The sequence below is a fragment of the Bison bison genome, unplaced genomic scaffold (assembly GCF_000754665.1).
Source record: "Bison bison bison isolate TAMUID 2011002044 unplaced genomic scaffold, Bison_UMD1.0 scf7180017864374, whole genome shotgun sequence".
Lineage (NCBI taxonomy): Eukaryota > Metazoa > Chordata > Mammalia > Artiodactyla > Bovidae > Bison > Bison bison.
In genome coordinates this window covers 1,127,077-1,144,888 of record NW_011494946.1, presented here as the reverse complement: position 1 = coordinate 1,144,888, position 17,812 = coordinate 1,127,077, and the positions used below count along the sequence as shown (strand labels likewise).

Sequence of the window (17,812 nt, the reverse complement as noted above, 5' to 3'; positions counted from 1 at the left end):
ACACATGGTCGTGCGTACTCGTCACTGCTACCCTCTCGATTCCCCTCACCCTCTCCTTCCCCTGCTGTGTCCACAAATCCATTCTCTGTGTCTGCATCCCTCTTGTCCTGAAAACAGGTTCAGAAGTACCATTTGCCAAATATGACATCTGTTTTTCTCTTTCTGACCGACTTCACTCTGGATGACGGCTCCAGGTTCATCCACCTCACCACCTTTTAAAATGGAGGGAAGGCGGCAGGGAGTTGCCTGGGCTCTCCTTTATGATTCCTTTCTCCTTCTACTTGCTTTCTTTTCCCATGATCTTATTTTCTCTAAAGTGACATTACCCAAATGCACAAAATGAAATTATGTCTTTGCAGACCATACACCCAGCTCTGTGATGATTCATGTCTTGGTTATTACACCGGGCTTCGTTGACAGTAATGCAGGAAGCCCACCACTGGCTGCATGAAGCCTTCTATTTGTCCTTCAAGTCTTATGTGAAGTCGAAGAGAGGATTCATTTGAATACGTTACCTTTTGTATAATCCAGTGCTTTTCACATTGCTTTCTTCAAGCTTGTTCTCCTACTCCTGAAGTTCCGCTGGGGTGGGTTCTGACATGTTGAGAAATAGCTCCTCTAGTGTTGCAGTAGGTTGGGTTTCACGTACCTATCAGTTAAAAAAAGTGATTTAAAAAAAAAAAAAAACAAAAAACACCCACATATCCAAAGACGAGTGATTTAGGATTCCCAGGGAGTCAGACAAGAGCTACAAAGGAAGACTCTGGTGGTAGATTCCTCAGACAGCAGTGCCTGGACAGAGCCCCGTAACTGCCGGACGCTGGAAACACTGAGACTTCTGTTTTTAGTACTGACAGCTTCCTCTCTCACAGCTATATGCATCCAGAATCACCTCAGGAAAACGTTCCCCTGCTACTGGATAGGCAAATACTGAATTGGCCAAAAAGTTCATTCAGGTTATGGAAAACCTCAAATGAACTCTTTGGCCAACCCAATATTTTTATTTCAAAAATGCCTTGTTAATGTCAGTATTCTCGGTCTTCATGTAGATTGCCTCCATCCTCCAATATGGCCATAGTGCTCGATGCTCTCTTTGACCACACTTTTAAGTCACTTATTCTAGACACTTTGCCCCATGCCTGCCAGTCTCAAGTACACAGGAGTGAGATACCACGAGTGGAAAGGACACTCACAAGGATGCACTGGGGAGAGGGGTAAAAAGCACGAGCAAACCGCTGGTACAGCAGTCACAGCACGATGTTATGAGGAAATGCGTGATGTATTTCCAAATGGGTCTTCTAAATACCAAGTACTTTGATGTAAAGACTGAGAGCTTAGCTCTGGTGCTCAGGGGAGACTCTGGAGAGGAGTTGGGACTCAGGGAAGCATGAAAAGTCACGAAGAAGTGTAACAAGTAGGGCCCGTGGGCTGGTGTGAATGAAGGCAGTGTTTCTCAGGGGCTCTGCACCCATGCTGAGGCACAATATACAGACGTAGCATCAAGTACAGTGAGTTCCATACATACGAACTTTCAAAGATGCGAATGTGTGTTTGCATGTCCATTGACGTCGGTTCACACGGCTGGTATACCTTCCCACGGGCATGCATCCTTGCCAGGTGGTTGTGCTTTTGTGCACTTTACTGTCCAGTACTGTATGGAGTAGCCCACTCCAGTATTCTTGCCTGGAGAATCCCCATGAACAGAGGAGCGTGGTGGGCCACCGTCCATGGGGGGTTGCAAAGAGTCGGATTTGACTGAGCAGCTAAGTGTGCAGGGTGGACTCTGTGGAGTCCTAGTACAATGTCTGTTTCAAGCCCAGGGTGTCCAGAACCAAGCGTAAAATAGCGCTGATGAAGCTGATACTACTCTACTGCTCAAGGCACTGCGCTAGAAGATTAAAGGTATTTCCTGTATTTTGTGTTTGTTTTTTGCGTATTGTTTGTGTGAAAAGTACTATAAGCCTAGCGCAGTACAGTACTATATAGGTGCTCATGTTAGTCGGGTACCTAGGCTAACTTTATCGGACTTGTGAACAAATTGGACTTATGAATGTGATCTCGATCAAAACTTGTTTGTATGCAGGGAGCTTACTGTCATACTGAACCACACAGTAGAAAGTTTTCAATCGTCTTTGAATACTTTATTTAGGAAACGAAGGCCTGAGTCTGATGGGAACACGTCTTTAACCACTGACTAAACCTGCTGGTCAGCCAGTCCCCCTTCCCTGCCCCGTTCTATAATCTCTACCTAGGAGGGCCTAAGAGGATCTCAAAGAGGATGCCGGAGAGTAGTCAACGGCATTGCAGTTCAGTGGCTTTCAGCTTGCATCTGTTTTTCAGTTCTCCTCTTCTTATGGAAAGTCATGTTGGATTTCCATTTAAAACTGTGGTACAAAATATTTTAATCAAAGAAATGTATTTAAGGGAGAATTTAGATAAGGAAAAGTAGAGAAAACGTGTTAGGTAAATACAGCAGAATTTGGGCGATACGTGAATGAATTTGGGAGAATGTGAGTTTCAATAAGTTGTCCTTGACTTAGTAAGTACCTCCGTGTGAGTAACAAGGACAGTCGTGATGGAAAGTAGCCAAAATAAAGACGAGAAGTGGAGGTTGTGAGCAGGTCAGGATCAGAGGATATGAGATTCATGAACTTTATTCATGGTATGTCTTCCATAGGATTCCAAACCACTTCCTTTATCCAGATCTAATAACTAGGGTTTATTGATTCCTTAAGATGCCAGATATGATATTATCTTCCATATAATTTTCAATTTTCTTATCATAACTATGCTAAGAGGATGGTGTTAGTCTTACTAAAGGCACACAGCGAACAGGTTTGGAACCCAGATGTACAGACTTCTTTCCTTCCTCGTTCCTAGAAACCATATTCACCTCCTATCCCCAAAGAACACTGACTTTTTCTGTCTAAGTCCACCTTTCGAGCACAGCGTCCATTTCCTCTTTGTATTCCCTGCATCTATCACTATACATTTCTGGGTAGTAACTTTAAGTGTTTTACTAGCCATCTATGAATGAGATTGTAAGAGACGCGGTCTATTCCCAGGTCCCAAGGCATCCGGCACTGTACTTTGTTCATGGTCAAGGCTCATCAGTTCAGTGCAGTCGCTCAGTCGTGTCTGACGCTTTACAACCCCATGGACTGCAGCATACCAGGCTTCCCTGTCCATCACAAACTCCGGGAGCTTGCTCAAACTCATGTCCATCACGTCCGTGATGCCATCCAACCATCTCATCCTCTGTTGTCCCCTTCTCCTCCTGCCTTCAGTCTTGCCCAGCATTAGGGTCTTTTCCGATGAGTCAGTTCTTCCCTTCAGGTGGCCAAAGTACTGGAGTTTCAGCTTCAGCATCAGTCCTTCCAATGAATATTCAGGACTGGTATCCTTTAGGATGGACTGGTTGGATCTCCTTGTAGTCCAAGGGACTCTCAAGAGTCTTCTCCAACCACATTTCAAAAGCATTGATTCTTTGGCGCTCAGCTTTCTTTATGGTCCAACTCTCACATCCACACATGACTACTGGAAAAAAACCATAGGTTTGACTAGATGGACCTTTGTTGGTAAAGTAATGTCTCCACTTTTTAATATGCTTTCTAGGTTGGTTATAGCTTTACTTCCAAGGAGCCAGCATCTTTTAATTTAATTTCATGGCTGCACTCACCATCTGCAGTGATTTTGGAGCACCTCAAAATAAAGTATGTCACTGTTTCCATTGTTTCCCCATCTATTTGCCATGAACTGATGGGACCAGATGTCACGATCTTACTTTTTTGAATGTTGAGTTTTAAGCAAGCATTTTCACTGTCCTCTTTCACTTTCATCAGGAGGCTCTTTAGTTCCTCTTTACTTTCTGCCATAAAGGTGGTGTCATCTGCATATTTGAGATTATTGATATTTCTCCCAGCAGTCTTGATTCCAGCTTGTGCTTCATCTGGCCTGGCATTTCACATGATGTCCTCTGCATAGAAGTAAGAATAAGCAGAGTGGCAATACACAGCATTGATGTTCTGCTTTCCCAATTTGGAACCAGTCTGTTGGTCCATGTCTGATTCTAACTGTTGTTTCCTGACCTGCATACAGATTTCTCAGGAGGCAGGTAAGGTGGTCTGGTATCTCCATCTCTTTAAGAATTTTCCACAGTTTGTTGTGATCCACAGAGTCAAAGGCTTTAACATAGTCAATGAAGCAGTTCAGTTCAGTTCAGTCACTCAGAAGTAGATGTTTTTCTGGAATTCTCTTGCTTTTTCTATGATCCAATGAATGTTGGCAATTTGATGTCTGGTTCCTCTGCGTTTTCTAAATTCAGCTTGAACATCTGGAAGTTCTTGGTTCACATGCTGTTGAAGCCTTGATTGGAGAATTTTGAGCATTTACTTTGCTAGCATGTGAGATGAACGCAAGTGTGAGGTAGTTTGAACATTTCCTGATAGCTCAGTAGGTAAAGAATCCACCTGCAATGCAGGAGACCCCAGTTTGATCCCTGGGTTGGGAAGACGCCCTGGAGAAGGGAATGGCTACCTACTCCAGGATTCTGGCCTGGAGAATCTCATGGACTATATAGTCCATGGGGTCACAAAGAGTTGGACATGCCTGAGCAACTTTCACTTTCACTTGAACATTCTTTGGTATTGCTTTTCTTTGGGATTGGAATGAAAAACTGACCTTTTCCAGTCCTGTGGCCACTGCTGAGTTTTCCAAATTTGCTGGACATTTTCTTGCTCTGCTGTGGCTTATCACAGAAGTACAGCTGTGTCACCTCCAAGTGGAAGTGTGAACAGGAGCTCTGGCAAAGATAACTCAAGACCTATCTGGAAAGGCTTTGCTTTGTCCGATCCCAAGAATCTAGTTAATTAACTTTCAGCAAATCAGCAATTCTTTTGATTTGTTAAATCACTTTGGAATTTTTTTATTGCTGGATTTTTTAACAAGTGAGTTCAATAGTACAAAAAAGGATACCTGGTAATTATAGACTTTTAGATCTCAGGAGAGAATTTTAAAGAGTATCTTATCCAGCTTATTCATTTTGTCAGTGGGGAAGCTCAAGACTTAAGGGAGTTTCAGGAGTTGCTTGAGGCCACGGAAAATGCCAAGGGTAGGCCTTTAACTGAAGACCTCTCTTGATTCCTAGTCAATTATCTTCTGTGTTGAGGACTTTGAGCTTGAAGGTCATGCACTCCTTCTTCCCATTCAATAGGCAGTTCTTTGTAGTATCTTTCGCTGCTGTCAGCTGGGGCTCCTGGTGAGCACGGAACAGGACCTCGTTATCTTTGGAAACAATCCATTCCCTCTAAAATTAAGGAGCACCTTTTCCTCGGTCTTACCCACTGAACAATCCATTCCCTCTAAAATTAAGGAGTACCTTTTCCTCGGTCTTACCCACTGAACAATCCATTCCCTCTAAAATTAAGGAGCATCTTTTCCTCGGTCTTACCCACTGAACAATCCATTCCCTCTAAAATTAAGGAGTACCTTTTCCTCTCTCACCCACTGGAGCCTTGCCATCCTCTGTGCTGCCTCCCTAGTTTTCTAAGGGTGCCTTTAAAACAGCCCTCATCTCCATCCAACACGCTCCTTCTGTAAGCCTATCAGGTTTAGGATTTTAAATCTATAAACTGAGAATTTCACTTTATAAACTGTATCTCTAGACCAGCCCTCTCCTTTGAGCTCTAGACTCATGTATACCTACTTATTGAATGCCTCATGTTAGGGGTCTAGTAGGCATACCAGATTCAATACCCAGAAGCAAAATCTTGATTGTACCTTCCCACCAAAAAGCTCTCCACATCCCCTAATCTTAATGTCATGAAATGATACTTTTTCCTGTTGCCTTGGCCAATAAGTTAAAGTCATCCTTATGTTTCCTATTTTCTTTCATTGTCTGTCTAAACCATCAACTGTCCTATTGGCTGTATTTTAAAATAACACTACATTGTTATTAACTATGCTCCAGTACAAAATAAAATAAAAAATATAAAAGAACCAGAAAAAGAATATATATAGATACATATGTACAGACACCCACACAGACATCTCTCTGAATCACTTTCTATACACCAAAAACAAACCCAACATTATAAATCAACTATACTTCAATTTTTAAAAATTGTCTTTTGATGAATAGAAGTTTTTTTTTTTCTTACCACTGTTAAATACATCAAACTTTTCTTTAAAAAAATAAAATTACTTCCAGAATCCCACAGACACTTACCAACCCCAGTGCTCCCATCGTAGTTCAGGCTCCATGCTTCTTGCACAGACAGCTAGCCCTGCCCCTCACAGCTCCTCAACAGTCTGTGCTCCCAGCAGTGACTGGAACATAACCCAGATTCCTCCAGGTGGGCTGCAAGCTCCTCACCAGGATCTGAAAGCCCCTGCTTTCCTAGCGACCTTTTCTCCTATGCGTCTCCCTCCCACTCAGTCTTTTCTAGGTACCTTCCAACATGCCCCAGAACCGTCACCCTGGGACTCACTTTTGTCTCTAATTAAAACAATCTTCCCTCAAGAAAGTATACCAGTCACTGAAAGTTTCACCGTCAATATTAAATTGGTCACCTTGTTAGCCTTTGTTCTTGGCTGAGGTAGCATTTAATTGAGGATCAAGTTTTTGATAATTAAAAAATGGTGGTGATTTTAAGGTTATAATGATGATACGTGACCTATTTCTAAAGTTTTCTGTTTTTAAGAACACACTGGAAGTGTTTCTCCATTCAAAATTATCTAAGCTTTGTTGTTGTTCAGTTGCTCAGTCATATATGACTCTTTGCAACCCCACAGACTGCAGCACACCAGGCTTCCCTGTTATTCACCATCTCCCAGAGTTTGCTCTAACTCATGTCCACTGAGTCAATGATGCCATCCAACCATCTCACCCTCTGTCATCCCCTTCTCCTCCTGCCTTCAATCTTTGCCAGCATCAGGGTCTTTTCAAATGAGTTGGCTCTTCGCATTAGGTGGCTTCAGCTTCAGCATTAGTCCTTCCAATGAATGTTCAGGGTTGATTTCCCTTAGGATTGACTGGTTGATCTCCTTGCAGTCCAAGGGATTCTTGAGAATCTTCTCTAAGACCACAGTTCGAAAACATCAATTCTTTGGCACTCAGCCTTCTTTATGGTCCAGCTCTCACATCCATACATGACCAGTGGAAAACCATAACTTTGACTATGTGGACCTTTGTCAGCAAAGTGATGTCTCTGCCTTTTAATATGCTATCTAGGTTGGTTATACTTTTTCTTCCAAGGAGTAAGCGTCTTTCAATTTCATGGCTGCAGTCACCATCTGCAGTGATTTTGGAGCCCAGGAAAATAAAATCTGCCACTGTTTCTGCTTTTTCCCCATCTATTTCCCATGAAGTGATGGGACCACATGCCATGATCTTAGTTTTTGAATATTGAATTTTAAGCCAGCTTTTTCATCTCCGCTTTCACCCTCATCAAGAGGCTCTTTAGTTCTTCCTCACTTTCTGCCATAAGGGTGGTGTCATCTGCATATCTGAGGTTATTGATATTTCTCCCAGCAATCTTGATTCCAGCTTGTGATTCATCCAGCCTGGTACTTCTCATGATGTACTCGCATATAAGTTAAATAAGCAGGGTGACAACATAGAGCCTTGATGTACTCTTTTCCCAATTTTGAACCGATTCCTGCTTCATGTCTGATTCTAACAGTTGCTTCTTGACCTGCATACAGGTTTCTCAGGTAAGGTGAGCTGGTATTCCCATCTCTTTCAGAATTTTCCACAGTTGTGATCCACACAGTCAAAGGCTTTATTGCAGTCAATGAAGCAGAATAGATGTTTTTTCTTGAATTCTCTTGCTTTTTTTATGATCCAGGGGATGTTGGTAATCTGCTCTCTGGTTCCTCTGCCTTTTCTAAATCCAGCTTGTACATCTGGAAGTTCTCAGTTCACATACTGTTGAAGCCTAGCTTGAAGGATTTTGATCTTTGCCTATGGGAGTCTAATAATGAATTGATATCTGAATTCCATAGTACATCAGAAAATTACCTCAAGGCAAAATCACATCTTTACCAATGCTGTGAAAATACAGCTTGCAATAACTGTCCTGTCACTTTTTATTCTGGGGATACAAATGAGAATTAAATTAAATTATAAGAAGGTACATGGCAGTAAGTGTGAAGGATAATTTAGATAAGGAAAAATCAACTCAGTTATTTTAGAAACAAGATACAAATTTTCTAGATGATTGTATAAACTTTTCTGACTATTCAGTATTAAAATATAATTATTCAGTTGATTATAAAATAAGCCAGACTTCTACACTGGAGAAAAAGCACTCTTCCTTCTGACATGCCCACACTCACTCACGTGTCCTCCTCTTATTAGAGAAACTTTCACTGGTCACTCCTCTCACATATATTATCCCAATACTTTGATTAATTTGTCTTCATACCATTTATTGCTATATGACAAACATGCATTTATCTGTTATTGCATCCTTTGCATATCCCACAAAGATGTGAGCTCAATGAGAGCTGGAATTTTATTTTATTTTTGTGATTTCCTGCAGTTTCCTCAGCCTCTCTCATGGTATCTGCAAAATGAAGGTGCAATCAATACGTATTTGTTAAATGAGTTTCTCCTTTACTTTGCCATCAAGCCAGGTCTTATACTTGTATCATGTTGTTTCTGGAAGCCTTGTGCAAGCATTTGCCTTTATGCCTAGAAATATCATAATTTTTGTTTGGGACCATGAGGTAAAGTTGACAAAGTCTTTGGGAATCTGGATTTTTGCTGTCCTGTGTTAATTGATGATGATTATCAATATTAACTACAGTTACTATCTACTGAATACACATGCAGCTATCACCCTGCCAAGTATTTTACAACATTATTTCCCTTGACCCTTACGATGACCCTGTGGGAAATGCTACTGTTGTCCTCATTTTACACACAGGAATTGAAGCCTGCAGAGCTAAGCAACTTGATCATGCAGCCAGGGAATGGCAGAGGAGGGCCTCTGCAAAGCCCCGTGCCTGGATTCAAACAGTGTTGTGATACAGAGTGTGGCCTCCGTAAGTGCATGCATCTGGATTGGCACTCACTCACACAGCTGTGTGACACTGACTGGGTTGTCTCTCTCCCTTGACCTTCCCCATCCCATAAATGAAGATTCCATAGGGCTGTTATGATGCTTAGATGACTCTGGTCCCATGCTTCATACAGTTCTGGCACAGAGTTAAAATTCAGTAAGTGTTGTCATGATGACAATAAAATAGGACTAAAAAAGATTAATGAATTTTGCTCCTACTAGGCAATGCATGTCCACTTAATGTTCTTTCATCCCATATCTGTCTACATAGTAAGGATGTATCTATGCATGCAAATGAGTTCCATTCCAAGAGCACACTCAGAAGTCTAATATGTTCGTTAAGTCCAACAAACTTCACCTCGGTACCCAGCTAACACAATCAACTATCGAGTACTGTACTGTAATATGCTTATAACAGTTTTCACACAAGTAATATATAAAAAAACAAAAACAAAAAATAAAACAATTTTGATTTTACAGTACAGGACCTTGAGAAGCACAGTGAATGGTGCACTGTAACAGGTGGATACAGTGGCAAATTTGCATCTTTGAAAGTTTCACCTTGAAGGTTCATATGTACAGGACTTACTCTGTTATTTCCCCCTTCAGTCTGTTTATCTACCAAATTTGATAATGTCATCTTACAATAAACTACTGATAAAAAGTGTTGAGGGATGTACAGTTCAGTTCAGTTCAGTCTCTCAGTCATGTCAGACTCTTTGCGACCCCATGAATTGCAGCATGCCAGGCCTCCCTGTCCATCACCAACTCCCAGAGTTTACCAAAACTCATGTCATCGAGTCAGTGATGCCATCCAGCCATCTCATCCTCTGTCATCCCCTTCTCCTCCTGCCCCTAATCCTTCCCAGCATCAGAGTCTTTTCCAATGAGTCAACTCTTCACATCAGGTGGCCAAAGTATTGGAGTGTCAGCTTCAGCATCAGTCCTTCCAATGAACACCCAGGACTGATCTCCTTTAGGATGGACTGGTTGGATCTCCTTGCAGTCCAAGGGACTCTCAAGAATCTTCTCCAACACCACAGTTCAAAAGCATCAATTCTTTGGTGCTCTGCTTTCTTCCCAGTCCAACTCTCACATCCATACATGACTACTGGAAAAACCATAGCCTTGACTAGATGGACCTTTGTAAGGACAAAACTTCAGACAGTCAGAGATGTCCTTTTGAAACTACCTGAGCTTTGTTTAACTGCAAGAGGGTCCTGGTTTGTATGGCACCTTCCAGGAACATGATTTCCTTTCACCAGTCTGTTCTGCCCATCTTCTAAAAGGCTAGAACCGGTTTGCTTTCTCTCCCAAGGGATCCTACTTGGGCTAAATGACTTGTTAGGAAATCCAAGAAGAAACTCTGACACCTACAGCCTTGGGCAGGCTGGTCTCTAATTAGCCCTCTTCTGAGCAGTGCTGGAGGTAGCCTGGGTGCATGGCACTTTTAGAAGAAATGAACAGCACCGAGCTGAGCTTCCTGTGCTTTACAGAAGCTTCCCAGTAGCTGTCGATTTTACGCACGTACTGTAGGTACGGCAATCCTCATCTCCCAATTTGCCCCTCCCTCTCTTTTCCCCCATGTCCGCATGTCCATTCTCTACATCGGCCATGCACTGGAAACAAAAAAAATCTCCTTTTATCTGCACAATAAATATATACGGGATGCCACTCCTGTTTTCTAGAGGAGAGAACAGTGCGGAACGGGTTTCGGTCAGTGCCCCTTCCAGATCCCCTTCTTAGGTCAGCCATCATTAGTTGCGACCTCACAGCTCCCAGTGCAATTTCACAGGCGCTCGGTGATAACGAACTTCCGGTAGAGGGTACCAGGGGCTGGTATGCAGTGGGTGCTGCGGGAGGAAGATGCTCTGCGTCCACGAAGGGTGGTCCTGGAGAAGGCAAGCTGAAGCTAGGACAGCTGCCAAAATTGCCCGCCTCGCTCCGGCCCCAGACAGGCCCCTGTGCAGCCCGCAGCCTTGGCCTGGCCGTGACCCCCCGTCGAGCCGCCCCACCCCCGCCCCCGCCCACGTGGCCCCTGCCCGCCGCCCCCAGAGCCAGGGCGCACACACAGCATCAGCTGCCGATCTGGCCCGCTTGCACCTTTACCCTCCAGAGTGGAGGCCAGCTGCTCACAGTTCAGGGCGGACCCTGTCCCAGCGGCTGGATCAGCGTCCGCCTCTGCCTGCCAGGCCCCAAGCCCCGCAAAAGCGAATCTTCCTTGGATCCTCTGCCCTGGCCCCAGGGTGCTCCAGGCGCTCCTTCCTCACGGTTTGTGCTTACTTATGCTGAGCCGGACACGACTGAAGCGACTTAGCATGCATGCATGCTGAGCCTTCCCGTGCCACTTCCTGCAGGGTTTCCCCACGCAGGTTGGGTCCAGGCCCATCCCATGGCTGCTCCAGCGCCGGCCGCTGAACCCATATAATTGCCCCCTGCCCAATGGGAGGTGCCTTGCCTGGGAGGTGAGCGTCCTCCCAACCCTCCCCTCTGCCTCTGGGCCGGGATCAGTGACTCACCCACAGAAGCCAAGCCCTGTGACCCCAGACAGGACACCTCTGGTTACAGCTCAACCCTCCAGAGCCCCCGGAGACGACCCAGGAGAGCCACGGGGTTGAAGCGAAGCCTCCGCAGAAACGAGGTCCTTCCTGCACTTTCTCTCCCTTCTCAACCCTGCTCTTCCTCCTCCTCTCGTCTTGTATAGGTTTTCCCTGATGATCCTCCCTCAATAAATTGGGTGTGCCCTAATCCTTGTCTCAGGCTCTGCATGGAGCAACCTGTCTTCATAAATGTTCCCAGGGCACAGAGCTAGAAGATAAGCTGGTGATTGTACTGGATCTGAAGTGTGAAAGTGAAGTGAAGTGAAAGTCACTCAGTCGTGTCCAACTCTTTGGGACCCCATGGATTTAGTCCATGGAATTATCCAGGCCAGAATAGCCTTTCCCTTCTCCAGGGAATCTTCCCAACCCAGGGATTGAACCCAGGTCTCCCGCATAGCAGATAGATTCTTTACTAGCTGAGCAACCAGGGAAGCCCAGGAATACTGGAGTGGGTAGCCCTTCCCTTCTCCAGCAGATCTTCCCAACTCAGAGATCAAATCGGGGTCTCCTGCATTTCAGGTGGATTCTTTACCAACTAAGCTACCAGGGAATCTGACCCCAAATCCTTTTTTTTTTTTTCTTTTTTATTGAAGCATAGTTGATTCATGATATTGTGTTAGTTTAAGGTGTAGAATAAAATGATTCAGTTATTTCCTATTCCTTTCCGCTATAGATTGTTACCCATATTGAATATAGTTCCCTGTGCTATACAGTAAGTCCTTTTTTTGCTCTATTTTGTATACAGCAGTGTGTGTATGTTAATCCCAGACTCCCAATTTATCCCTCACCACCTCACTTCTTGCCCATTTGGTAACCCTAAGTTTATTTTCTATGTCTAGGAGTCCTTTTCTGTTTTATAAATAAGTTCATTTGCATCGCTGTAAAAGATTCCACCTATAAGAGATTGCAGGTGGTGTCTGTCTTTCCCTGTCTGGCTTCACTTAGTGTGAGCATCTAGGTCCACGAGTCCTGTGCTCTCACCACCACTGTCTTCCGGTTGAGGCAATCTCCCGCCTTCCACATGTTCTTTCTAATGTAGTGTGCCGTCTGTGCTGAGAATACTGGTGTTGAAGAGGGTCTGCATTGGTCCAGGGTGAAGTCTGTGATTATTGGTTCAACAATGTCTGAGGCCTGTGCCCACTGTTAGCAGGGGCTCATATGCCCGCTCTGTCCTGTGCAGGCTCACACGCCCTTTGCTTTACTGCCTGGAGCTGTATCTCTTCCTCCTGTCTCCCCAAAGAGCGTGGACCAGCATCCTGGTTGCAACTCTGCCATCCCAGTGAGTCTGCTTTTTAGCTGAATCACGCGGCTCCTCTCCAGGCATGTTTATTTAGGGTTCGTTCTCCACACCGTAGAGATTCAGAAACTAAGCTGACAACTTGACACTTGCATGCCTTTTAGGTAAACCACAGTTATTATTGGGGACCATAGCAGCAGGTTTATTTGTAACTCTCAGCACTACATGCTGGCATGAGATGGGATTCTGTGTGTCGGGGGACAGGGGTAATTGGAAGGCTGAGATGACCCAGGAGAGCTAGGAGGACCTGCGTTTACGGGTTGTATGTGTCGGTCCTGAAAGATAATTGGGCCGACACTGTGTGGAAGCAGCTTGTTTCAGCCCGTTTTGTTTTCAGGGGCTCTAACACAGAGTGATCGATTCAGCAGATGAGTCAACATGTCTTGCGGTTAATTGTCTCTTTTCCGTGATCTGAACATGTATTTTGGTTTTGCAGTTGGTCCTTTGACCATCACATACCGATGCTGTTGGGGGGTTTCTCAGCCAATGCTCCTGGTTACCCTAAGTGACTCCTGTTTTCCCATTTGATGGCAATTACCTGACAGTTACACAACTTTTCTCTCTGCCTCAAAAAACAACCAAAAAACAAAGGGATTAGTGTTGTAGTTAGTTCCTTTTAGTGACTTTCTTCAGAGAGGCGGTGTCGGCCCTTCAGGAGGTGACTTCAGGCCAGTTTTCTCACCTCTCCTTTGTGGCTAGATAGAATACAGCTGTCGCTCACTCAGTCACATTCTTAGCTGTCCCACCATTAGATGAATTTATGAGCCATCCCTACCAAGTGCCAGCAACTGCAAATAGCAATACGCCTTTGAAGGCAGCAGAAACCAACTGGGAATTGAGAAATTAATGGGAATTAGAATAATGGGCATGCTTGCAATTAACCATTTATGGGTTTGGAAACCTAGCTCCTCTGGTAATTTGAAAGAGCAGTTTTGCTAATACAACTTGCCCATGTTGAGTGAACCTGTTGGATCTGCCTGTCATTCATAAAACAACTTGAGTGATCACTTTCCCATCAAATTTTGCTCTTCCTTTAGCTTGCTGGCTCTTAGAGCCAATTTTCTCCATTGAAGCCAGGGAATGGGGGAGAAAAACTAAAAAAAGATTGTAACACCAGCAAAGGCAAGGTAGTCTCTGTCTACATCGGGGATGAAGCTTGCTTACTTATTATGCACGTAACTTTGGGTGAACCTCAAGTGGTGCCACACTGAGTTGAAAGGGCAAACATTCATAACAGAAATTCCCAATGACGGTCAATATTCACCAACAGCTCTTGATAAACTTGCAGATCTGTGATCCCCACACCTCAGACCAAAGTCGGTTTTAGCTTCAGGAAAATGAACAATTGTCACCGAAGCCTCCAAATTTTGAATGATCATCGTAATTTCCCAGACAGTAAAGTCTGTTCGATTGCCTGCCACCCTCACGGCCGTGCTCTTGGCCCCTCTTGAAGAATCTCTTTTGCCTCGTGGAATAGAAATGCTTGTCCTCAAGGATTCAAAGCCTCAGATACATCAGGAGCCCCTTTGTGTGCCCCCTGCACCTTCCCCAGCAGTCAGAGTGCTATTCTCAAGGAAACTGTTATCAGCGGGATTGATCTTTCTGCTCAGCCTGGGCATGGCTGCAGTGAGCAGCAGGCCAGATGGGAGCAGGAGCCCGGGAGTGAAGTGAAGTCAGTCGTGTCCAACTCTTTGCGACCCCATGCAATATACAGCCCATGGAATTCAGCCAGAATACTGGAGTCAGTAGCCTTTCCTTTCTCCAGGGGATCTTCCAAACTTAAGGATCGAACCCAGGTTTCCTGTATTGCTGGAAGTTTCTTTACCAGCTGAGCCACAAGGGAAGCCCAGCGATACTGGAGTGGGTAGCCTATCCTTTCTCCAGCGGATCCTCCTGACCCAGGAGTCTGACAAGGGTATCCTGCATTGCAGGCGGATTCTTTACCAACTGAGCTACCAGGGAAGCCCCAGTTCCCACTGAGGGGACATCATTTGCTTTTGTTGAGAAGTGGTCTGTTTTAGCTTATTTAGTTATTATGTCTTGAGAAAGTTCACCTTACGTTTCTGCAGTCTTTAAAAATCTGCCAAACCCAAACTTTTAAGGGGGGGAGGATTCTGTGAGCGAGTGAGCGCACCGGAGGAGTCGTGACTAGTACACACGTTGTTTTGTAGAGGCCACTATTTTTAAGAGCCTGAAGAGTTTCTCTTTAATATATGAAGTCTTTTTTAGCCCTTCTTATTTTTAATTTGTTTATCAAAATCTTTTTCCAATGAAGATACATAGTTGCTTTTTATGGATTTAACAAATTCCTATATAACTTTTACTGAGTGCGAAGCATGTTCTTGATGAAGGTGAAAGAGGAGAGTGAAAAAGTTGGCTTAAAACTCAACATTCAGAAAATGAAGATCATGGCATCTGGTCCCATCACTTCATGGGAAATACATGGGGAAACAGTGGAAACAGTGTCAGACTTTATTTTTGGGGGCTCCAAAATCACTGCAGATGGTGACTGCAGCCATGAAATTAAAAGACGCTTACTCCTTGGAAGGAAAGTTATGACCAAACTAGACAGCATATTCAAAAGTAGAGACATTACTTTGCCAACAAAGGTCCGTCTAGTCAAGGCTATGGTTTTTCCAGTATGTTTTCTAGTCATGTGTGGATGTGAGAGTTGGACTGTGAAGAAAGCTGAGCACCGAAGAATTGATGCTTTTGAACTGTGGTGTTGGAGAAGACTCTTGAGAGTCCCTTGGACTGCAAGGAGATCCAACCAATCCATTCTGAAGGAGATCAGCCCTGGGATTTCTTTGGAAGGAATGATGCGAAAGCTGAAACTCCAGCACTTTGGCCACCTCATGCAAAGAGTTGACTCATTGGAAAAGACTCTGATGCTGGGAGAGATTGGGGGCAGGAGGAGAAGGGGACGACATAGGATGAGATGGCTGGATGGCATCACTGACTCGATGGACGTGAGTCTGAGTGAACTCCGGGAGTTGGTGATGGACAAGGAGGCCTGGCGTGCTGTGATTCATGAAGTCACAAAGAGTCGGACACGACTGAGCAACTGAACTGAACTGAACCGAACTGAGGCATGTTCTAGGTTCATGACAAAGATTAACTCAGTTAATCTTTATTACAATACTCTGAAGTCAGTTCTGTTATCATCCCTGTTTTACAGATATGTACACTGCAGCCCATTTTCCATTTCCTTCTCCATTTTCTGGCAACCCACTCCAGAACTCTTGCCTGGAAAATCCTATGGGTGGAGGAACTTGGTAGGCTACAGTCCATAGGGTTTCAAAGAGTCAGATGCGACTGAGTGACTTCACTTTCACACTGCAGCCCAAGGTCACTCAAGTTCAAGCAAGTCTGAGATGCTGAGGTGATGAGCTAGCTGCCCAGGTAGGATTCTAATTCAGGCCGACTGGCTTCAGCATCAGTGCTTGTGGGTGGCAGGCTGGGCCAGACTGGCTGGTTAGTGTTGTGGGAGTCTTTGAATGACAGGAGGTGGGAGTGTTGTTCTGTGTGTCTGTCAGGATGGGATTTCAGGGTTGACATTCGGTCACTTTATTGAATCATCTTAGGACTGTGGCATTAACCTGGAATCTCCACTTGGCTTGAGGCAGCACCGATGGGGAGTTAGAGAAACAGAATCCATTGAAGTGGGATAAAGGACGCCCTCTTCAGAATCTGTGCATGTGTCTCAAGAGCTACTGGCGTTGAGTGAATTAAGCTGTTTTTCTGAGTGAATCTAAACCAGATTCTGAGACCTTTGGCTTTTCTGAATCACCTCTCAGATCCTACTTAGTGATTCAGAATAGTTTTACTCAGCACAGATAGAAGACCTGTACATTGAAACCAGGATTTTAACATTTATCCTCTTTTTATTTCTTCTGATAAATACATGCTGACTTAAAAAAAAAAAAATCAAATTCCAGTAACTGTAAGGAAGCCCATGATGTAGATGATTTTATTTTTTAATGTTTCACTGGCTCATGTGTGCTTTGGAGGGAGCTAATGGACTTGTTTGAGCATTCTTTGGCATTGCCTTTCTTTGGGATTGGAATGAAAACTGACCTTTTCCAGTCTTGTGGCCACTGCTGAGTTTTCCAAATTTGCTGGCATATTGAGTGCAGCACTTTCACAGCATCATCTTTCAGGATTTGAATAGCTCAACTGGAATTCCATCAGCTCTACTAGCTTTGTTCGTAGTGATGCTTTCTAAGGCCCACTTGACTTCATGTTCCAGGATGTCTGGCTCTAGGTGAGTGATCACACCGTCGTGATTATCTGGGTCATGAAGATCTTTTTTGTACAGTTCTTCTGTGTATTCTTGCCACCTCTTCTTAATATCTCCTGCTTCTGTTAGGTCCATACCATTTCTGTCCTTTATCAAGCCCATCTTTGCATGAAATGTTCCCTTGGTATCTCTAAATTTCTTGAAGAGATCTCTAGTCTTTCCCATTCTGTTGTTTTCCTCTATTTCTTTGCATTGATCGCTGAGGAAGGCTTTCTTATCTCTTCTTGCTATTCTTTGGAACTCTGCATTCAGATGCTTATATCTTTCCGTTTCTCCTTTGCTTTTCGCTTCTCTTCTTTTCACAGCTATTTGTAAGGCCTCCCCAGACAGCCATTTTGCTTTTCTGCATTTCTTTTCCATGGGGATGGTCTTGATCCCTGTCTCCTGTACAATGTCACGAACCTCAGTCCATAGTTCATCAGGCACTCTATCTATCAGATCTAGTCCCTTAAATCTATTTGTCACTTCCACTGTATAATCGTAAGGGATTTGATTTAGGTTATACCTGAATAGTCTAGTGGTTTTCCCTACTTTCTTCAATTTAAGTCTG

The 17,812-nt window shown here is 44.1% G+C and overlaps 1 protein-coding gene and 1 pseudogene across 1 annotated transcript in view; both read left to right on the top strand.

Moving 5' to 3' along the window:
- KCNH8 (potassium voltage-gated channel, subfamily H (eag-related), member 8) overlaps positions 1–17,812 on the top strand; it is a 492,651-nt gene that overhangs the window by 105,813 nt on the left and 369,026 nt on the right. The window lies entirely within an intron of this gene.
- Positions 1–17,812, top strand: part of LOC105000747 — a 55,542-nt pseudogene that overhangs the window by 16,382 nt on the left and 21,348 nt on the right.